Raw genomic sequence first — 21,892 nt, forward strand, 5'->3', positions numbered from 1 at the left:
TTTATAGTAGCACAATTCACAATAGCAAAACTATGGAACCAGCCTAGTTGTTTATTGATGGATGACTGGATAAAGAAAATATAGTGCACATATACACAATGTAATTTTATTCAGCCATGAAGAAAAATAAAATTGTCATTTTCAGGAAAATGGATGGAACTAGAGACCATTATGTTAAAAGAAATATGTCAAACTTGGAAGGTCAAGGGATATATGTTTCCTCTCATATGCAAAAGCTAGAGAGGAAAAGGAAAAGAAAAATGGGGATAGTTCTAATGAATATCAAAGGGATATCAGGTAAGGTATAGGACCAGGAGGTAGGAGGTGGGGAGGGATGGAGGAAGTGCTAGGGAGCCATATTGGCCAAAATATATTGTCACATTTTGTGCATATATGAATACGAAGCAACAAACCCCATCATTATGTAAATGTAATTCACCAATTTTTATAATGTGGGAAAAAAGACAATCATTCCTTGGAACCACAATTCTTGATGAGAATAATAAGAGAGAACAATAAGGTACCTGGCCACCTGCCTTCCCAAATGATGTATGTCAGTTACTGTCTCCAAACTCATCATTCTATACTCAGTGATGCTGGGATTCTATAAACTGCTTTTCTGTTTTGCCTGCTGCTTCCCATTAGGCTTTGCCAGTGGCAAGTAACTGCATGCACGAAGGAATAAGAAGGTACCTGCTCCTCTTCATTTCAGGCTTGCCTCCTGTTCTCAAGAATCACTCCTGCAACACTTCTTCACCCCAGTTCCTGTACTCTAGCAGCAGCAGTGTATGTACTTCAGTGGTAGAGGTTGAATCAAGTTTGTAGTTTTTCACCACTCCCAAAATCAGCACAGTTGCTACCTCTCACTGGTACTAAGATGGCTTTTCCTCAGAAGTCTGGATCCAAACCCCCAGGATCCTTTTCTGAGTCCATAGACAAAGGTGTCACATGAGAGTGAGGAGCTAAAACTCCAAACCTTGTTTCTTGTGTCCCAACCAAAGAAAATTGAAGGTCAGAAATAAGAAGTCAAGCAAGTGGAGTAAGGCTCAAGCAAAGAACACACTCACGATGGAGTGGGTTGTCTCTGAGCAGAGAATAGCAGAAGAAGAAATGTTACTTTCAGGTTTATTACTGTTTGATATTTACCAGAACTGGGTTCCACCTTCTGCAGTCTTTACTGATTAGATGGTTAACTCCTCTTTCCCCATCAGGAGGGAGGGTTTTGATCCTAGTTGGTCCTTTCTGTAACTTTATGGCAACCATGTCATTCGGGGGTGGGGGGGAGGCTTCATCTACAAGTCTATCTTATGTTAATGTGGGTGCTGGAGTCAATGACCCAGTAAACTTCATCTTAGTGCTATTAATGAAATGTTTCTTCTGAAATACATTGAGAAACCTGTGACCATAAATCCTAACTTTACAATGACCTCAGTACACACTGTCAGGAGTTAGCCTGTTGATTTTTTTTTTCTTGACGTATTTCTTAATTGGTTCCCTTTGTTTCCATGTTTAGTCTCAGGGTTAGTACACCTGTTATTGTTCTACTAGTTACTAGATTACTCTCTAAAGGCAATTCAAAGAAACCCATGACCCTACTATGTTATTTGTTCACATTTCACTACTACCTAACAAGGATAGCAACTGGCCAGGGCTCCTCTCCTCAGATGTCTGGGTCCTAGCCTCTCTCCTCACTTTTCATTGGAATATCTTGTGGGCCCAGATTTCTTGAATTTACATGCATGGAATTGAAATTCAGGTGATTTTACTTGGGTATGATAAAGGTAATGATGTTATAAGAAGGCTAGAAGATTCAGGGACATTCAATTTATATGTTAGTGACTGCCAAACCTATATCTGTATGTCAATCATCCTTCCCAAGTTTAAATGGAGAAACTATATGTTCCCCAGACTTAGCAGGCACAAATTAAATCATTATCTTCTCCCAATTTTGAAACTATCTACCAGTACCCAGTAAGTTCTATTTTTTACCTTTATGGACAGTCTCCTTTAAGTGCTGTCAATTTCAGTTCTTAGATTTCTACTATTTTCCGTTGCTACTTTACAACCTTAGTTTTGGTCCACCAGATTCACTGCGTTACTGTAAAACCCTCCTAACTTGTTCCTTTCTTCCCAATTATTTCTCTTCTAATCTAATCTTTCTAGATTGCATATGGCTCTAAAAAATATCTAAAAAAGATAATACCATAAAAATGTATTTCCTGGACACTGTCCCAGATTGGTCCAGTCACTCTGAAAAACTATCCCACCACCTTAAATCATCTAAGATTTTTCTCTTCGTCACTGCTTTTGAACATTTTGATTAATTCATCTTGGCATCTTTTATTTCATGCTTCTCATGATTGTTATTCATCAAGCTTGGATCTGTGGGCTTTAGTTTTCATTGGGTATGGAAAATTGAGGGCCATTATTTATTCAACCATCTCTTTTGTCTTCCTCTTTTGGAGTTCCTGGTAAATGTGTATCATGCCACTTGAAGTTTTCCCACAGCTCACCGATCTTTGTATTTTTTTCTCTCTGTGTTTCATTTTGTATGCTGTCTGTTGTAACATTTTCAATTCACTAATCATCAGCCTTGTCTAACTTACCATTAATCCCATCCTGTGTCCCTTTCATCTCAGTCATTTTGTTTTTACCTCTAGAAGTTCTACTTGTATTTATTTTATTCAACTTCTCATGTCTCTACTTAATATTTTGAACTTATGGGGTATAGTACAATAGATGTTTTAATGTTATTTTCTAATTATAACATCCATGTTAATTCTGGGTTAGTTTCAATAGAACGAATATTCTCATTATGGGTCATGTTTTCTTGCTTATTTTACCTTGATATTTTTGTATTTCAATGAAAATATATATATTTAACATATGTACACACACACACACACACACATACCCACATAAGGTATGGAACCTAGGCTGTCTACCACTGAGTTATATTCCTAGTTCTTCCTATAAATACTCTTTAAGTTTTATTCTTAAATATAGCTTGATATTTCTATATCTAGATATAGTTTGATCTTTGGGGGTCTTGCTCTTATGCTTTATTAGGGCGGCACATAGCTGTGTTCAACTACAGCCAATTATTCCCTGCTACTATGAGAAGACCTCCAAGAGTTTTCTACCCAACACCTATGCATTATGAGTTTTTCCCACCTAGTTATTACAGATCTGTGTGAGCCTCAACTATTTTTCTCTAATCCTTGGGCTGTTTTTGTTGGTTGGTCATGTACACATAGATCAATACTCAGCTGAATGAATGAAGGGAGAACTTGAGGAGATTTCTAGGGTCTACCTGGGGTCTATCCATTTTTCATTTTTACAAAGCAGTTGTGAGAATCAGGTATTTTTATATACGGTAAATGCCTCTGATTTAGTGCTTGATGTATACTTGGGTCTCAGTAAACATTTTGTGAATCTGGCTTAGATTTTTAGATACAGAATGTTTTTAGTGGATAATTCTCATTTTAAAAAATATCTTTATTGTATTTATTTATTTTTATGTGATGCTGAGGATTGAGTTTACATATGTCAGGCAAGTGCTCTACCACTGAGCCACAACCCCAACCCCAATTCTCATTTTTGATCACCTAGTATCTGTAATTTCTCCCAATGAGGTGGAGCCTGTCTCTCATCATAGAAGCCCAAAATGTCAGACTCTTATTTTTTCTCTCATCCTTACTATCATAATGAAAGCTCATGACCTACCTCTAGCCCATGACCATTATTAATACCCATACTTGTTCTAGACTTTAAAGAGGAAACAAATGAGGAAAGAGGCAGAGACTATGCTGAGTTCACTGTAGGGACAGGATACAGCAGCAGCAGTGAGAACATCTACATCCATTCTTTAGAGGCAGCATTCCTAGTGGCCATAGCAATGATGGCCAGTCAGATGGCCATCTGGTAGTCAGTAGAGCAGCAATGGAGTCTTTATCAGATCTTTCACTTAGTGAGATTTGGACTCCTTACTGGCTGTGTAGTATACCAACCTGTTTGCCCAGTTTTTCTAGAAATACTCTATTTTATCGATGGCCTTTGGATTTTGTATTATTGAAGTATGAAATATATATACAGAAAGCATATATATAATGATGAGTTTTTATTAAAGATATTTTCACCAACAACACATTTATAACCAGTGCTCAAATTGAGAAAAAGAATATTGCCAATGTCCTAGAAATTTCCTTATTTCCTTCCAGTCACTACCATCTACCATTCCAGAGTAGTTATAATCCTGACTCCTAACACCATAGATTAGTTATGTCAGCCAGGTGTGGTGGCACATGCCTATAATCCAGGCAACTCAGGAGGCTGAGGTAGGAGGATCACAAGTTTAAGGCTAGCTTCAGAACCTTATCAAGGCCCTGTCTCAAAATAAAAATGCTGGGGATGTAACTCAGTGGTAAAGCACCCCTAGGTTCAATTTCTAGTACTCTCTACCAAAAACAAAACAAAAAACAAACAAAAGACTAGTTATGCCTATTTTTTTAACTTTATAAAAATTGAATCATACTACTTTTTTTTTGGTACCAGGGATTGAACTAAGGGGCACTCGACCACTGAGACACATTCCTATTTTGTATTTTATTCAGACAACTCACTGAATTGCTTGGCACCTCACTTTTGCTGATGCTGGCTTTGAACTCTCAATCTTCCTGCCTCAGCCTCCCAAGCCCCTGGGATTACAGGCATGCACCATGGTGCCCAGCACACCACTCATTTTTTAAAAAAATATTTGTGGTTGTAGATGGACATAATACCCTTATTTTATTTATTCATTTTTATGTGGTGATGAGGATCACATACAAGGCAAGCACTCCACCACTGAGCTACCACCCCAGACCATACCACTCATTTTTGATGTTACGTCCAACACTATGTGAGATTTATCCATGCTGTTTTCTGTAGTTGTAGCTTATCCATTTCTACTATTATAATAAAACATAGTCTGTTTATCATTTTTGTTAGGAGTCTTCAAGATCACTCTCAGGTTGTAAATTCTCAGAGAACTCAGAAAAACTACTCATGGTTATAGTTTAGTTCTGTAAAAGGATGCAGATTAAAGTCAGCAGGAAAAGATGAATAGGGCTGAGGTGAATAAGGGAAATGAGGCCTAAACTTCTAGTTGTCTTCTCCCGGTAGAGTCACACAGACAGTACTTAATTCACAGCATTGATATGTGACAACACATGCAATGTGTTGCCCACCACGGAAGACCATCTGAGCTCTGGTGCCCAGGATATTTATTGCAGGCCAGCCACACAGGCATACAGTGTCCATATGATTGACCTTTACCATTCAATCCTTAGTCCCCTCATAGGTCAAAACAATACAGTGTGTCCCAAAGTCTCAGGCATACAAAAATGCATTTGCCATAAATTGTATTTCTAGTGTAAACTAGCTGGCATAGCTCCAGGCTTTAGGGACACAAAGACACTCGTTTTAGGTAGGATAATTAAAAAATCAGAAGTCTCGCCCCATGAACCAGGCCGAGGGCCATTGCTGAAGACCTTGGGAACGGGCAGGCTTTGAGTAATCCAGGCCTGTAGAGTTAACCCTTTTTGTATAGCATTAGACTGTGGATGGTATTTAGGAAGTTTTAGTTTTGATGAATATGATGAATATTGCTATGATAATGGCTATACATGGTTTTATTGGTCCCGATTCTAGGTCATCCGATTGCTGCTTTGTCCTCAGGACTCCTGGTGATTCCACACATGCTTTTACTTCTGAGCACATACTTCTTCCTGAACCATTCTATGACCCCTGGTCCCAGTCCTTCCTGGTCAAAATCCCTCTAAGTCCAGAGTCTCCTTGATGTTAAAAGGTAACTCCCTCAGCCTTCAGTAAGTTGCACAGAACAGTGTTATAGGTTGAATTTTGTCTCCTCCAAAAATGTATGTTGGAGCCCTGACATTCCATACCTCAGAAATTGACCTCATATGTGGATGGGTCTTTACAGAGGTAATCATGTTAAAATAAGATGGAGGGGGATTGGTACACCAAAACAAATAAAGGGGAAATAATGTGATGAGACCTGTGGACAAGATGGCCATCTTTAAAGCCAAGGATAGAGTCCCTCAGAGGGAACCAATCCCACTGACACCTTGATGTCAGACTTCCATCCTCCAAAATGGTGAGATAATGATTTTAATTTTCTTCCTTCCTTCCTTCCTCTCTCCCTCCCTGCCTCCTCCTCTCTCTACCTTTATTTCTTCTTCCTTCCCTCAGATCTCCTCTTCCTTCCTCAACTCATCTCTTCCTTTTTTCAGAGATGGTAAATTTCTGTTGTTTATAGCAGCCTTAGAAAATTAAGATACCAGGTAGAGCACATATTATTTCCTCAATCATTTTCAGATGATATAATGTACCACAGAGGATCAGAAGACAGTGTCTGTCCTTTTGGAAACATTTTGATATACAAAATGAGGTTGGGAAGAAAACGACTTGGGAAGGACTGACTAACTTCAGATTATTTGACTTTGGTCATTTATGAGAACCTGAATAAGGCCTGGCTAAATCATAAAGTTCTATACTCCTTGTTCTTTTCTTTCTGTTTTCTCAAATTGATAAGCATGATTCATTTTTGAACAGCCATCTGTGGGAACACATGGACTCCTTCAGTTAGTAGCTATTAAGCTCTATTTCACAGTCTGAGGGAGTGATTTGGGAATGTTTTCCTCCCAGGTCTTTTCTATGGGAACTTTTCCAAAACCAGAAGATTAATAAAATTTTGATGAAGTATAGCATGTCTTGAAAACTCCCTGAAAGAGTCTCATCACCTTTAATCAGGTCATTTGACAGGCCTCTTCAAAGAAACTGACTTCAGGCCAAGTCCTCTTAGAACTAGATGATGCTTTATTTTTCGGATGTTGTAAAGTCCAGAATTCCTATTTACCTTGACATCAAACTTTTGATTAAAGAGGAAGGAAGAGAACGACATAAACAGAAAATAAATTGGAAATATTAAATGTAGTTGGAGTAGATGATTTATTACCCTTTCAGTTTTACCTGGCAATCAAGAATATAATAAATGTATCCCCTCAGAAATTTCTTTTCTGCTTCAAGTTCTCTCTTTAACTGTTTCTACCCTCCAATCTCCACCTCCTTTTTTGGTCTTTGGTCTGCATTTGAATATATTCTAGCAAAGCTGCATAATGATCCATTTGGTTGAGCCTTAGGAATCAGATTTTAAATATTTGCCAGGCATGGTGGTGCATGCCTGTAATCCCAGTGGCTTAGACAGAAGGATTATAAATTCAAAGGAAGCCTCAGCAACTTAGCAAAGTCCAGCAACTTAGCAAGACCCTATCTCTAAATAAAATATAAAAAATGTCTAGGGATGTGGCTCAGTGGTTAATATCCCCAGCTTCAATCCCTGGTACCAAAAGAAAAAAAGAAAATGAAAAATGAAGAAACATTTTGAATACTTTTTGGAAGTGGATTTAGTGATACCTTCTCAGGAACTTCCTCTAGTAGTATTAATGAAAGTCTTGGTTTGCTGGAGATCAATAATCCCCTTCTGCATCTCTGAGTCATTTCCCCTTACTTCCACTGGATAGTAGCACTCCCATTTATGAGGTTGCCTTTTCTTTTTTTTTAATTAAGATAAATCCACATGACATAAGATTCTTCATTTTGGCCTTTGTAAGTATATATTTCAGTGACTTATAGTGTATTCATAGTATTGTACAACTATCAGCATTATCTAATTCCAGAACATTTCCATTATTCAAAAAGAACCCTCTGCTCATTAGCTGTCACATTCTGATTCCTCCATTCTCCTTCTCCTGGCAAATACTAATCTACCTCTGTCTCTGTGGATCTGCTTATTCTGGATATTTCATGTAAATTGCATCCTACAATACCTGGACTTTGTCTCTGGTTTCTTTCATTTAGCATGTTTCCAAGATGGAGATGAGGTATCCATGTGGTAGCCTGTATCAGAATTATATTCCTTTATGTGACTGCATATCATTCTATTATATGGACACACCACATTTTATTTATCTATTCATCAGTTGATGGACCCTGCTGTTGTTTCTGTTTTTGTCTATTATGACTAATGCTAAAATAATAAATATTAAAATAATAAATATTAATGTACAAGCTTTTGTGTAGACATAGTTTTATTACTCTTGGGTATATACCTGCAGCTGGAATTGCTGGGTCATATGGCAACTCCAGAATTAACTTTTTTGAAGAACTATGAACTGCTTTTGGAGATTTTTTTTTCCCAAGAGGAATAAGATTGATTTCAGATACACTGATGATAGGGGGAAGTTGAATGGCCAAAGAGAATGCTCACCATGGAGTTAAAGATGCTAGAGTGGAGACCAGGTGAGATGCCAAGTTTGCATATTTTAACATGGGTATTATCAAGGTGCAATGATTGCTAAAGCTGTGGGGGGAGATGAGGTATCTAAAGGTAATAAAGGTGGAATTAAGGAAAGACAAGAGGCCTATCATAGGCTTAGCACAGTGTAGGACTGTACTTGGCTGTAGTGTCAATTTAATCATGACAACACAATCCAGTGGATGCTATTATAGCCCCATTTGATAGATGGGGTAATTGAGACTCATTGAGGTTAAGCATATGGACTTGTTTGCATAGTTTGTATAGACAGAGCTTTAAACCCTGATGAGGAGACCCATTAAATGGAAAGGGTAAGGACTTATTGTGCTCCAGAATAAAAGGGGGAAGTTTGTTTGTAATAATTTCTAATTATCCCATTTCTGATCCATTACATTGTCCAGGATGTTTCCTGTTCATAATTTAACTAATATATCCTGGGCTAAATTCTGCTGCTGTCCATGCTTCTCCCTTTGCCAAACACCAGGACATCACTGGATCTCCATGACAGATGAGAAGTACATTTCAGAAGGAGTAAGAAAATTCATTATTTACAGAGAAAACAGCTTCACAAAAACCAAATGTTAAAGCAAAAATGAGATTTTTTTTCTCATGGTAAGCCATGAAGTTAAAGTTTGAATGCATAAGACTGAATAACTCTTAGGACCATAAGGAGAAAGAATTCTATTTTAGTGTTGAAATGAAACTTATTTTATGGATAATGAGGCGGTACTCTCACCTTTCCTCAGCATTTTATATCCTTGGAGTTTTTTTTCCCTCTCTTCAGATGGTGATGGGTGGACCTCAGATTAAAGTGCCATTATTTCAGAGCACTGAAGCACAACCCACCTAATGAAGACATTATATGAGAAATCTCAGGCCTTTTCAGCCAGCCAGGTCTATTTCATCAGCAGCTCAATATCGCTAGGGCCACAGTCTTCTCCCACCCAATCTAACTGTTGGTTTAAGTAGCACTTGAGGATGTTTTCAAGTGTAAATCAAGGCTGGAACCTGATCCATGCAAAGCTAGTCATGAGGCTATATGGAAAATTGCAGAAGAAGATCAGAAACAAATTTGGGAGAAAAACAAGGTAAAAATAAAGTGAAACTGATGTCAGGTGTCTCTGAATCACAAGCCAATGGATGACTTAATCCCAGTTAGCTGTTTGATTGTTTTGCTTCCTGCTCAGACCAAAACAAAAGAGTTTAAGCTGGTTGCCCGATTGCATTGATGGGCACATGCATGGAGTCCCAGCTACTCTCTGAGGGTTGAGGCAGGAGGATTGCTTTGACTCAGGAGTTTGAGGCCAGCCTGGGCAACAAAGAGACCTCATCTCTAAAAATACACCAAAAAGACAAAGTTTAGGTTTAATGGAAAGGACTGTCCTACATATGCACTCTTCAAAGGCAGAGAGAAGGAGGCTTCTTTGGTCCTTCTCTGAGGTGACCTGGTGTCTGCTGAGATCCCCTCCAGAGAATGATTTGGTTGCTGTTGCTACTGCATTTGCAGATACTGATGCCTGAGAAGTGGGCTATCTTTCTAAGTAAAACTGTGAAGATATAGACCACAAAGACCTAAGGGAGATGAGAGAACAGACATTGCTGTTTGGGGGCCCTGGCCATAAATCAGGTGCTTGGTGTCTCCATGAGAGGAGACACCTGAGAGGAATATGCATTTTCTCATCAGATCTTCACTTAATAATTGAATACTAACTGTGGAGAACGAATTCTGTGGTAATCCTCCATGATTTCTGCTCCTGGTGTTCACACCTTTATGTAAACCTCCTTCTTTGAGTGACAAGGAGACTTATGGTTTGCTTCTGACAAACTATAGAACTGTAGAATATGCTACAGAATGGGATATCAATCTCATGATTATATTATATTCCATAAGAGAGACTCCGTCATGCTAGAGTTGCTCTGGAGACTCTCCCTACCAGTATGACGAAGTAAATGGCCCTATGGGAAAGGATGTAGAGTGTTCCCCAAAGGTTCATGTGCTGACGACTTGGTCCCAGCTAGTGGCACTATGGGGAGTGGTGAAAATTTTAGGAGAAGGTCACTGGTAACATGCCTTCAAAGAGCTTATTGTGTCCCTGGACTGACTTTCTCTCTCTCTCTCTCTCTCTCTCTCTCTCTCTCTCCCTCCCTCCCTCCCTCCCTCCCTCCTAGCTGCCATGAGTTGAGCAGCTTTGCTCCAGCACAACCTCCTAGCCATGATGTTCTATACACCACAGGCCCAGAAACTGTGGAGCCCAGTGACCATGGAATAAAATCTTTGAAACAGTGAACCACAAATCTTTTCTCCTCTGATTTCTCAGTTATTTTGTCACAGCAACAGAAAACTGAATAAAATAGGCAAGGAAACTGCAGGCCATGTCCAGGAGTTGAGGGTGTTCCCCAGTTAACTGCCACCAAGAAGCCAATGCCCTCAGTTCTACAACGGTAGGTAAAGGAATTCTGCCACTATCTGATTCAAATGAATTCTGCCTTAATTGAGATGCCAGATCGGAACATGCTCGGGTGATACCTCGATTGCAGCCTTGTTTGGTCCTGAACAGATGCAAGCTGTGCCTGGACTCTTGAACAATAGAAACTGAGATAACAAATATATCTTATTTTAGGCTACTAAATTTGTGGTAGTTTGTTAGTAACAGAAAAATAGCACGTTCACATATTTTATCTATTGATCCATAAGTATAGTTATAAAGTTAATAAATGACCCTCTCCTTTGAAAACACTTCGATTAATGGTTGACTCCTTTGGTTGAATACCATAGATTCTCAGAATGTATTAGCAGATCCTATGAAAAGTGGTTTGTAGAGTGGTACATGCCTGTAATTCCAGGGTTTCAGGAGGCTGAGGCAGGAGGATTGCAAGTTCTAGGCCATTTTTTAGATGGTCATGCATGTGTACCCATAAGAGGGGACATAGTACAGGCTTAGGAAAACAAATTTTATCATTCCCACAGGTCTTAAGTAAAGGAGGCATGGAACCCCACGTAGGGCCACATGGGAAACACATAGGATGGTAAGGAGGTCAGGAGGCAGAATACAGGACCAGGGGAAAGCACTAGCCCATAAATTTTAGAAAGGGTTTCTCAGGAAAGGCAAAGGCAGAGCTGGGCCAACAGTTTAGGGTTGAATAATTTGGGCAGGCTCTAAACTAAAGGGGTAGTCCTTAATTGCGTGGTTCCTGGCCCTGGGATGTTTATAGTTGAAGAATAGTGTCTCCTGTTGTGTAGGAGTCAGATAGAGGAGGTATAGCTCTGGATTGGTTTAGTTGGCATATCAGAGGCATGCTTCTGGCTGAGTTCTTTGCTATCTCTAAGAACTGGCAAACTCTGGGAGGGGCAGTCTCTTCCCAGCTAGAAAAGGTTTTTAATCTATCACAACGTCATAATATACAGAAAAAAAAATTTCAAAACATACTATTAAAAAGTATTTTATTAATGATCATGAAAAGTAGTGGAATATTGTCCTATTCTGATTATGAAATAGGTATTTATATCAAATTGAATTAAAGAAGGGCTGGGAGGTATAGCTCAGTGGTATAGTGCTTGCCTAGCTTGTGTGAGGCCCTGGGTTCTATTCTCAGTAATCCAGTAACCATGAATTAAAGGAGAATGTTGGCATCTTCCTAGTTTGGGCCATTTCCTAATGGCGCAACCATATCTTTGCTTACTGATTATCCAAATTCACTATCTCTATTCATTTGTCTATGGATGAGCTCCAGCTCTCATCCAAAAGGGAGTAAGAAAGGAAAATAGACCTAGAATCAAGTTTAGCAACAAGGATCAAATAAGCAACACTGTAAGTTGTTAATGTCCCATCATCCTGCAAAAAGTACATGAATTTGGACAGCAGAGACAATCTGATTAACCTAGAAATTCTCAGAAGAATTTATGTTCACTCTTCATCTCTTTTGCAATCATCTTTCTCTTCAGGGTTGTCTATCCTCCTTGTCACTGGTCCTTTTTGGTTTGTGCTCTACTCGATCTCTAAAGTATCATTAGAGTTTTGACATTGAAATTTGACATTTGGACTTCTCTTTGAATTTTAAAATATTTGATTAAGTAAAAAATTCTTCAAAATTATACAAACAGATACAATTCTTTGCACATTCAAATTTGTATAACATTATGTAAAATGCCACATTGTTTAAAATGGAAGACACATTTTACTTTAATATTATTCATAAAAAGTTGAAAATTCAGTTTTCAAAGATTAAGCAAAGAAATGTGCAGAACTCATTCATTTCACATCTGTCACCAGGCAGTGTCTACAGTTATTAATGACATAGCATGGTTTTCATTGCATTTGCATGCCTGTGCATATATTGTTCACAACCATTATGTGAAACCACTTCCAGCTAACTCTTGGGAAAAAGACAGATATCTTTTAGTATCTCAGATAGAGAAGTGACAGTCTATGGAAGGAATCAACTGTGCTTGCAATATTGCTGTTAAGAAAATATTCACTGCCTGCCACCATAGATGAGCTGAATGATTTGGGCTGACTGGCCCACATTCCTAATCACAGAAAACCTCTTGGTATTTCCAAGACTCATGGTAGGCTATCAGCTCTCTGCCTCATAATAAGTAGAGGCTAGTAAAACCTCAGCTATGATATTTAGGAAAGGAAATTGTGGTATTATCAAAAGGAGCTCACTCGTAATCAGCCCAGAATGCATTAGGTTTTGGAACCACTGCGGGAACTTCCTATAGCCCTTGCATCTAGTTCAGAACTTTTGCAGTTGGTGACAATGGTAGTATTGGGCTTTAAGTCCACAAATAAATGTTTTAGCTTAAATTTCCTATATTAATCAAATTATCACTATTGCTCAGATTCAAATGCTTGACTTTCTGCAGGATAATGAGATATCAATAGCTTTTAAGTTATCCACCTGTACTTGATTCCAGGTATTTTTTCCTAAATCTTTTTTTGGTTGAGGGCTAAAGTCCATCTATTATTTTGTTATATATTATTTCTACAACCAGCCAGTGTCTTACCCTTTCACAACTTCTACTCTACCCTTCTTCAGCACTAGGGATTTTCTTTGAACCCAGGGCCTTGTGCATGCTGGGCAAACACTCTACCACTGAGTTATATCCCCATCCTTTTTTATTCTGAGACAGGTTCTTGCTAAATTGCTGGGAATGACCTCAAACTTATGATTCTCCTACTTCAACCTTCTGAGTAGCTGGGATTACAGACATGCACCATCATACCCAGCTAGGATTTCCTATCCTCTGGCTACAAATGGATGCCTTTCCTCCTTCATTTTAGAATGGTTGCTTTCATCAGACAGAATTTTGGTCACAGGGCATATAGTGACTAATAATCCGTCTTCTTGCCTCTGCATAATGAGGTGATAGCATAAGTAGTGGTTCTTTTCCTTTTCTAACAAAGAGAAACAAGATTAGAGTTTAGCACTTGGGTTCTTATTTCATGAAGAGTTCAGCACAATTGCCTGATCTATATCATCACAATTCAATTTTTCAGGTTGCAGTGAAAAGAAAAAAAAATATGTTCAAGTTATCTCTCTCTTTGTACAAGAACATCCAACAAAAGCCCCCTCCTTCCAACTCCGGGGACAGCAGCCACTCCAGTTACTGAATGCCCTTGGAAATATCAAGATGAGGCCCTTCAGTTTCAAGAGGAAACAGCTTTGAGCTTTTTCAGTCACGGAGGGTTGACCTGACTTTTCTTCTTCTGATAGCTTTCTGCAGAGCCCTGCAGAATAACTCTTGCTTTGATTACCCAGTGATTTACAGCCCTTCTCATTTGCTTCTGGTATCTCCTTTTTCCAGAATGTAGGGAGCTCTCCTCTTACCCTGTTGCCTCAAAGCAATTTTGCTTATCTCCCCAAAGTTCAAGGCCCATCTCTTTTATGTACTTCTGATTCTCCTAAATAATGATTGTCTGTTTTCTTTTCCCTTCTTCTTCTTTCCCCTGCCTCCCTCCCTCTTTTCTCTAGCTTCCTCTCCCCACCTCCCTTTCTCTCTAGCACAAGTGTTTTCATTATAGGGGCAGATTTCAAATAAACATGGAGTGCGCTAATCTTAAAAATGGTTCTTTAATAGAGAAAGAAAATATAGTCTTGTCTCCTGCTTGCCTGCTTAAGCACCTGCAATTGTTCTTGTGAACTGCAGAGCTTCGCGGTGACAGTTGTATCAATATTCCTGATAACTCTGAAAAACAGTATGCCAGCATTCAGATATAGAGAGATTTGTTAATAAGGCTCTTTCAAGAAGCAAACCTGAGACAAAAATTTAGTGCACATAATTTATTTGGGATGTCGAGAGATATAGGCAGAAGATGGTGGGGAAAAGAGAATGTGCATGAGTGAGAGTGTGTGTGTGTGTGTGTGTGTGTGTGTGTAATACAAGAAAGAAGAGCCTATATAAAAGGAACACTATTAAGGCAGATGCCATGGTGTTAAACTGAAGTTTAATCCTGTGGAGAAGTTTTTTAAGAACAGTGTAAATCACATACTTCATTATGATCCCAGTTGAGGTTCAAGGGAGCTGGAGTTTATAAATTCTGGTTAAGGGATGCCCCTGATGGATTATAAATTATGCAGGCTCTCTGTGGTTGCCTTGCATGGAGGCAGAGTAAGTGACAGCAACCCTATAAAGTTATGTATGCTGGCTGTTTGAAGGCAGGCTGGCATATATGCAGAGTGAAGATATATGGCGAAAACACTGGTGTATCTATTATAGGGGATCAATGAAGAAAGCTGATTGATAATTGGTTGACAAGCAATCAATATGAAAGTCATAGTGGTGGTACACTATGTTGTAATCCAAGTGTTCTTTATAAACAAGAGGCCCAGGTGAGTAGATGATCAGTGTTGGGCAGGCCCAAGATGGCTATAGTTAGGCTCCCTCATCAAGGCTTCTGGCAACCTATGTTTTTAGTATGTAGACAAGGTCATGAACACCCAGGTTCAGTGTGTGTGCTCAAGGTCATAGGCATTTGTGAGCATGTGCTCACTTATGTGACCTGTTGTCCTTGTGCCTCCTTTGTCTGGCCTGCATCTAAAAAAGGCCTATGGAAGGACTCAGGGGGCTAAAAGCTGGTGAGGTTGGGGGCTGCCACCACCAACTGCATCCAACTTCTTTCTCCTGCCAGGATCCCAATTCTGTTTCCAAGGATCTGAGCCTCAGCCTGACAATCAGTTTGGTAGACATATGCCATTTTCCTAGTTACACAACCCCCCAAACCTTTTCTATTGGGGAGGGAGAGAGGCTTACATCATTAAGTGGCTTGGTAAAATGCTCTCATTCCAGAGGCCAAAAGGTTAGGATAAACATTTCTTTCTTTGCCTCTTCGTAGTCAGGGCAAAGGAGCTGGCCTTAGCCGTTCAGTGACTCCTGCCTGAGACTTCTGATCTTCAGGGAGTAAGACATAGCTCAGGAATTGAAGGGGTTTGTTCCTGAAAGTGCTGTTGGAAGTCCAAGAGCAGGAGAGTCAGTGGTGCAAGTGTGCCCTGGCTCCCTAGTTTAGACCTAGTTTTACATGGTCTTCCAACAAATCCATCTTCTGTTTAATTTAGCAAGTGTTGGTTCAATTAATTCTCATGTAAGCACCATTAGTCCTTTGCAAAAATCAAAATTTAGGATGCTGATAACACCCTGTTCTGTGTAGATGAATTTTCTAGGATCTAGACAGGAGGTTGAGAGAGTGAAAAAAGCAACAGATAACAGGAATGTAGTGTTCCAACAAATTCATAATCTAGTGGGACAAATAAGAAGTGCATTCAGACAAAAACATCTGAAATGTACACACATAATCCTGTTTGCATAATCCTTCTTTTATTCATCCTTTATCATTTGGGATCATTTATCCTCAATAACCCTGTACAGGAAGTACTATTGCCCAAGTTTTGTAAAGGAAGAACTGTGACATGGAAGAATGAAGTAATATTCTCAGAATGCTACAAAGTAATGTTCCCAGAATGCTAGAGTTGGGACATGACAAAGTTGAGACTCATATGCCATTGTTTCCACTATGCCATGTGCTCTTCCCATTAGAGTTCTATTTAGGAGAACCTTGCTGGATGTGGGAACAGGGATAGAGCAGGGGTTGGCAAACCTCATGGACCAAATCCAGCCTTTTTTTCAGGGGGAATGATACTAGGAATTAAACCTAGGAATGTTCTGCCACCTAGCTACATGCCCAGCTCTTTTTATTATTCAAAAAAATTTGGGGGCTAGGGACGTGGTTCAAGCGGTAACGTGCTCGCCTGGCATGCACGGGGCGCTGGGTTCGATCCTCACTACTACATAAAAATAAAATAAAGATGTTGTGTCCACCAAAAACTGAAAAATAAATATTAAAAAATTCTCTCTCTCTCTCTCTCTCCTTTCTCTCTCTGTTTAAAAAAAATTTTTTTTGAGACAGTGTCTTGCTGAGTTGTCCAAATTGACCTTAAACTTGCTATCCTCTTGCCTCACCTCCCAAGTAGCTGGGATTACAGGGGTGAGCCATGGACCAATTACAGGTGGAAGCTCAGCACCAATTTTTTTTTTTTTGTAGATAACAAATTAATTGAACTCAGTTACATCCATTTACTTATGGATTGTCTATGGCTGCTTTCTACCACAGTAGAGTTATGTTGTTGCAAAACAGACTGTATGGCCTGCAAATCTAAAATATATGCTAGCTGACCCTTTTCGGAGAGAATTTTCTAACCATTGGAATAGAGCATCATTTTAAACTGAATTAAGCTCTTGATAATCTTCTACCTGATGTCATTTGACCTGTACTCTTCCTAGAGACATTAGTGATACATGACAAACCCAAATCTACTACAAGGCAGAGGCCACAATAGCAATTAATAATATATTATTATTAATAATAATAACACTATCATTAATGAGGACTCCCTAGATTCAGGTCCCGTGACGAATGCTTTACTAACATACTTTTACTAGCATAATTCAAATTCAGAAAGGTTAAGTAAAATTGTACAGGAATAAAGAGCTGGTAAGTGGCAGAGCTGGATTTATCCTGCATCAGTCTATCTCCAGAGGCTGGGCTCTTAAGCACCATGCTTTACTTGTTCTTCACTTCTATTGTGAAGAGGAAAAAGACTAGTTTTCTAAGGCTCTATGGAGGCAGGCAGATAATCAGGGAAGAAATTGGTGCTAAGGAGACAGTGGACGTCAGGTTACTCAGCTGGGGTTTATAAACCATTCATTGCTATAGATACCTAACAAAGAAGAAGTGGAAAGCTAAACTTCTAATCCCATGCTCACTAGCATTTGATTTTCAAGAGCTTCTGAATATTTTTTGTTTTTTAAGGAGAGAGAGAGAGAGAGAGAGAGAGAGAGAGAGAGAGAATTTTTCAATATTTATTTTTTAGTTTTCGGTGGACACAATATCCTTGTTTTATTTTTATATGGTGCTGAGGATCGAGCCCAGTGCCCCACGCATGCCAGGCGAGCGCGCTACCGCTTGAGCCACATCCCCAGCCCTGCTTCTGGATATTTTGAAGAGCCGAGTTCCCAAACCTTTATAACTTCAAGGATAAGATGGAGAGTATTCATGCCTTTTCTGCTTTAGCACAACAAAAGGGTGCATGGTGAGTCCTCATCCAGAGGGCTTAAAATAGGATTGCCTTGTCTTAGAATGTCATTAACACAGTGCCCTGCCTTGTGAGGAGATTCCAATGTGGTTTATGACATTGGCACTAAGGTACTACTATTGGGGACCGCAAATCAAGTCAAGATGGCGCCTGGCAGTTTGCCAGGAGGAGTGGTTTGTGAGGCAACGCTACGGAGTCATTAAGATGATGGGGATTCCTTATTGGCTTATTGCTGTATCTAGATGATGCTAATTGAGTCAAGCTGTGTGTAATCAGTTAGGTATATATACTGCTGTTGTTCCATAATAAAGCAGTTCCTGCTTCAACCTTCAAGTTGCTTGTCACCTCCCGGTTATTTGGCCCAGCCGGACTGCGGCATACTACCTTGTCCTTGTCCTTGGTTCTCACCTATTCCCCATAAGTAGATTACTCATGCCTCCCCAAAAAGCTCAACCTTGCTCCATATAGGTGTTAGGCAGCCAAGAATGTAAGCAGCCCCAGAGTCTCTCACTGCAGCCTAAATGTGGGGTTGGTATGGGTTATTTCAGATGTAAGAATCCCAGTTCTGAGCACAGAACTCAAAAGATGATTTTAGAGTCTGATGGTGGGTACCGTCTTGGGTACTCTCAAGGTCAAGGAGAACTTCCTTTTCTTCTTGTTATTGTCTGTGCTTAGTATAAACTGCTGTGTACAAAGTGAGTGATTGGAAAAAGATTTAGTAGACTACTGTGTTGGCCTCAGAGGAAGCTGAATCAGAAAGCAATAGTCTGTCTTTCCCCTTTACTCATGCATAGTGTTCCCTAGACTCCTGTGGGATAGGGTCCAGAACTGGACTTTAACTCTTGAAACCCAGCCTGGTGCTCTGGGTATCTTATACTTCAATATACAATTGTAATATTAATAATACAACAAAATTGCTGCCTTTTTAGTAAGAGCCATTATTTTATTTGATGATTAACCTTCTATAAGTAGGTACATTTTTAGCTTTCCATTACTGTAATAAGAACCTGAGATAATCAACTTAAAAAGAAGAAAGGTTTATTTTGGCTTACAGTTTTGGAGGTTTCCATTCATGGTTGGTTGGACCTGTTGCTTTTGGGCCTGTTGAAAGGCAGAACATCATGGCAGTAGTATTTGCTAGAAGTCCATTCACCTCATGTCTGGAAGGAAAGACAGAGAGGAAGAGACTGGCATCTCACCTGCCCTTTGAGGGCAAGCCTTCAGTGACCTCAGACCTTTCACTAGGCCCCACCTCTTAAAGGTTTCCACCACCTTCCAATAGTGCCAAGCTTAGGACCAAAGCCCTAACACACTGGCCTTTGGGGACATACCTGATCCAAACTATGGCAGGAGGTATTATTATCCCCATCTTGAAGATGATGAAAATGAGACTCAGAGAAAAAAAGAAAGAATTTGTTCTCAATCACTCTATTGCCTTTCTATTGCTACATAAAACAATACCACAACCTTAGTAGCTTAACAAACAACAACTGCTTGATACCTTAGAGTTCCCATGGGAGAAATCTGGGCACAGCTGGTCTAGTTCTTCTGTTTAGGATCTCAGGAGACTGTAATGGAGGTGTTACATAGGTGGTATCCTTACCTGGACAATTGAGTGGGGGAAGAATACAGTTTCCAGATCATTCAGTTGTTGAAAAAAATTCATTTCCTTTCAGCCATGTGACTGAGAGCCCCAGCTTCTTATGAGCTGCCAGCAGGAGGCAGCCCTTGGGTCCCTGAGACAGCCCCATGTTCCCTGCCACATGGTCCTCTTAATAGCCAGTTCATATGGCTGTTTTTCCAAGGCTAGAAGAATCTTTCACTCTAGTCTATTAAGCACAGTAACATTATCATTGGAGTAATATCACATCGCATTTGCCATGTTGTATTGGTTATATGCAAGTCACAGGTTCCACATGCGTCCAGAAGGAGAGGACTACACGAAGGTGAGAGTCACGGAAGGACACCTTAGGGTGTTGCTACTACAATCACATAGGAGTGAAGTGTCAGATCAGGGATCAGAGGCATACTATGCTAGCTCTCTGCAGCTCCAGGTTCCTTCCTTTTCCCCATCTTCCCCTGTTGCCATATGGAACTGTCCCATCGCATGAGTCTCAAGTCATAAGGATAAGAGATGATGTCACTCTACCCTCAAGGTCATGCTCACAGTTCCTTATGACCAAGTCCTTTCAGTTTTTCAATATAACATCACTTGAAGAGACTGGGAACTATGACACACACCTATAATCCCAGCAACTCAGAAGGCTGAGGCAAGAGTATCATAAGTTGCAGGCCAATCTGGGCAACTGGCTCAAAATAAAAAAATTTAAAAGAACTGGAGATGTAGCTCAGTGGTGAAGTGCTACTGGGCTCAATTCCTAATACCCACCCCCCCCCCCAAAAAAAAAATTGAAGAGTTTTAAAATAGGCCTCCTTGTCTTGGAATGTAATTTAGACCAAACCCACTCTTAGGCAATTCTAAGTGGTCTCTGGTGTTAAAACAACCAATAGAGTCCTTGGCACAAATTTGGGTGGGTATGCTGTATAAATGCAATACTATGTTACGTGGGACTGAATTCTATTTCTCCTGAGATCAGCTTCTATAGACATGTAAACAAAGATTTAACAAATATCCAAAGAAGAAGATGACTTAATGCTATTTTCCAATTTAAATCCAGTTAGAAATATTCATGTCTGGATAGAATTTAAATTCTTTTCCCGGCAAAATGCAATAGAAATGGATCAGAGCTGTAGCCTCCATGAAGAAAATTGCCAGTTCATTAGACACTTTCTGTTACAGTGACACATCATCTCTTCATTTCTGGGGAGACACACCTTGGTACCAGTCCCTCACAATAAATTTATCATAGAGTTTGCCATATGTCTGTGGATGTGCCTGATTTCTTGGACCGTCTTTTATTTTAATTTTCCAAATAGTGATACAGCAGAGATCTGATTTGGTGAACAGACACCACAGAGAGCTTTGTTTACTGTTTATTAGTTTGCGATGAAAAACAACTCTGCAGAAACATAAAGTATATTCTACTCCTGAGTCTGAGATGGATTCTAAGTTCATTCAGACACATTTTTTTAAAAAAAAAGCTCAAAAAGGCAATAGCAACTCAAGCCAGCCTTGATAGAAAATTGAGATTGCTTTAGTAGTTATCCCAAAGTTTTTATCACAAGCTAGGCAGTCCAAATACAATTTTTTAATATGCCAGCACACTGTACAGTACTGCCATCAATCATAGCAGGATAATGTCACAGTAAAGAAAGGGCATGGGGGAAAGCAGGGAATTCAGCTGAACTGAATTTATTAAAGTTCTGTTGAAGCAGATATCAGTAGTGCACCCAAAGCTCAAGTCTGTAAAACACCATTATGTATATAAGAGAAGACATGGTATTTACTTTTTGCCACCCAACTCTTAAAATAATACAATTTACAAAAGCATCTTTCATTCTCTTTCTTTCTTTTTTCTTTTTTTGGTACGGAGGATTGAACTCAGGAGCACTCGGCCACTGAGCCACATCCCCAGCCCAATTTTGTACTTTATTTAGAGACAGGGTCTCACTGAGTTGCTTAGTGCCTCACTTTTGCTGAGGCCGGCTTTGAACTTGCATCCTGACTCAGCCTCCCAAGTTGCTGGGATTACAGGTATGCACTACCACACCCATTGCATCTTCCTTTTTGAATTGCTTTTGCATTAGGAAAAAAAATGTTTAAGTAGGTTAATCCAAGGTAAGAAATGCCAAAATAGTGTTCAGAACTGGAAATTTGATTAAGTTCCACAAAAGAAGGGTGATTAGAGACCAGTTAGTAGGAGGCTGCTGCCACAGTGACCCTTTGTCATCCATCTATGACACAGACCCACAGTTGGAAGATGAAGTTGTCATTTTGGAAGGATGTTCTTAATTCCTACAAAG

The 21,892-nt window shown here is 39.6% G+C and overlaps 1 long non-coding RNA gene across 3 annotated transcripts in view; it reads left to right on the forward strand.

Annotated features, from left to right (window-relative positions):
* LOC114091509 (uncharacterized) overlaps positions 1 to 21,892 on the forward strand; it is a 33,407-nt gene that overhangs the window by 4,053 nt on the left and 7,462 nt on the right. The window contains exons 3-5 of one of the 3 annotated variants that reach the window (XR_003582507.2): positions 5,692 to 5,848; positions 8,779 to 8,908; positions 10,547 to 10,657. The exons of 1 other annotated variant lie outside the window; for it this stretch is intronic. This is a non-coding gene — a long non-coding RNA (uncharacterized lncRNA). Of the gene's footprint in view, positions 1 to 5,691; positions 5,849 to 8,778; positions 8,909 to 10,546; positions 10,658 to 21,892 lie in introns of those variants that run through there. One more of the 3 variants, XR_003582505.2, reaches the window with a different exon arrangement.

Source organism: Marmota flaviventris, chromosome 8, assembly GCF_047511675.1.
Source record: "Marmota flaviventris isolate mMarFla1 chromosome 8, mMarFla1.hap1, whole genome shotgun sequence".
In the NCBI taxonomy this organism is placed as follows: Eukaryota; Metazoa; Chordata; class Mammalia; order Rodentia; family Sciuridae; genus Marmota; species Marmota flaviventris.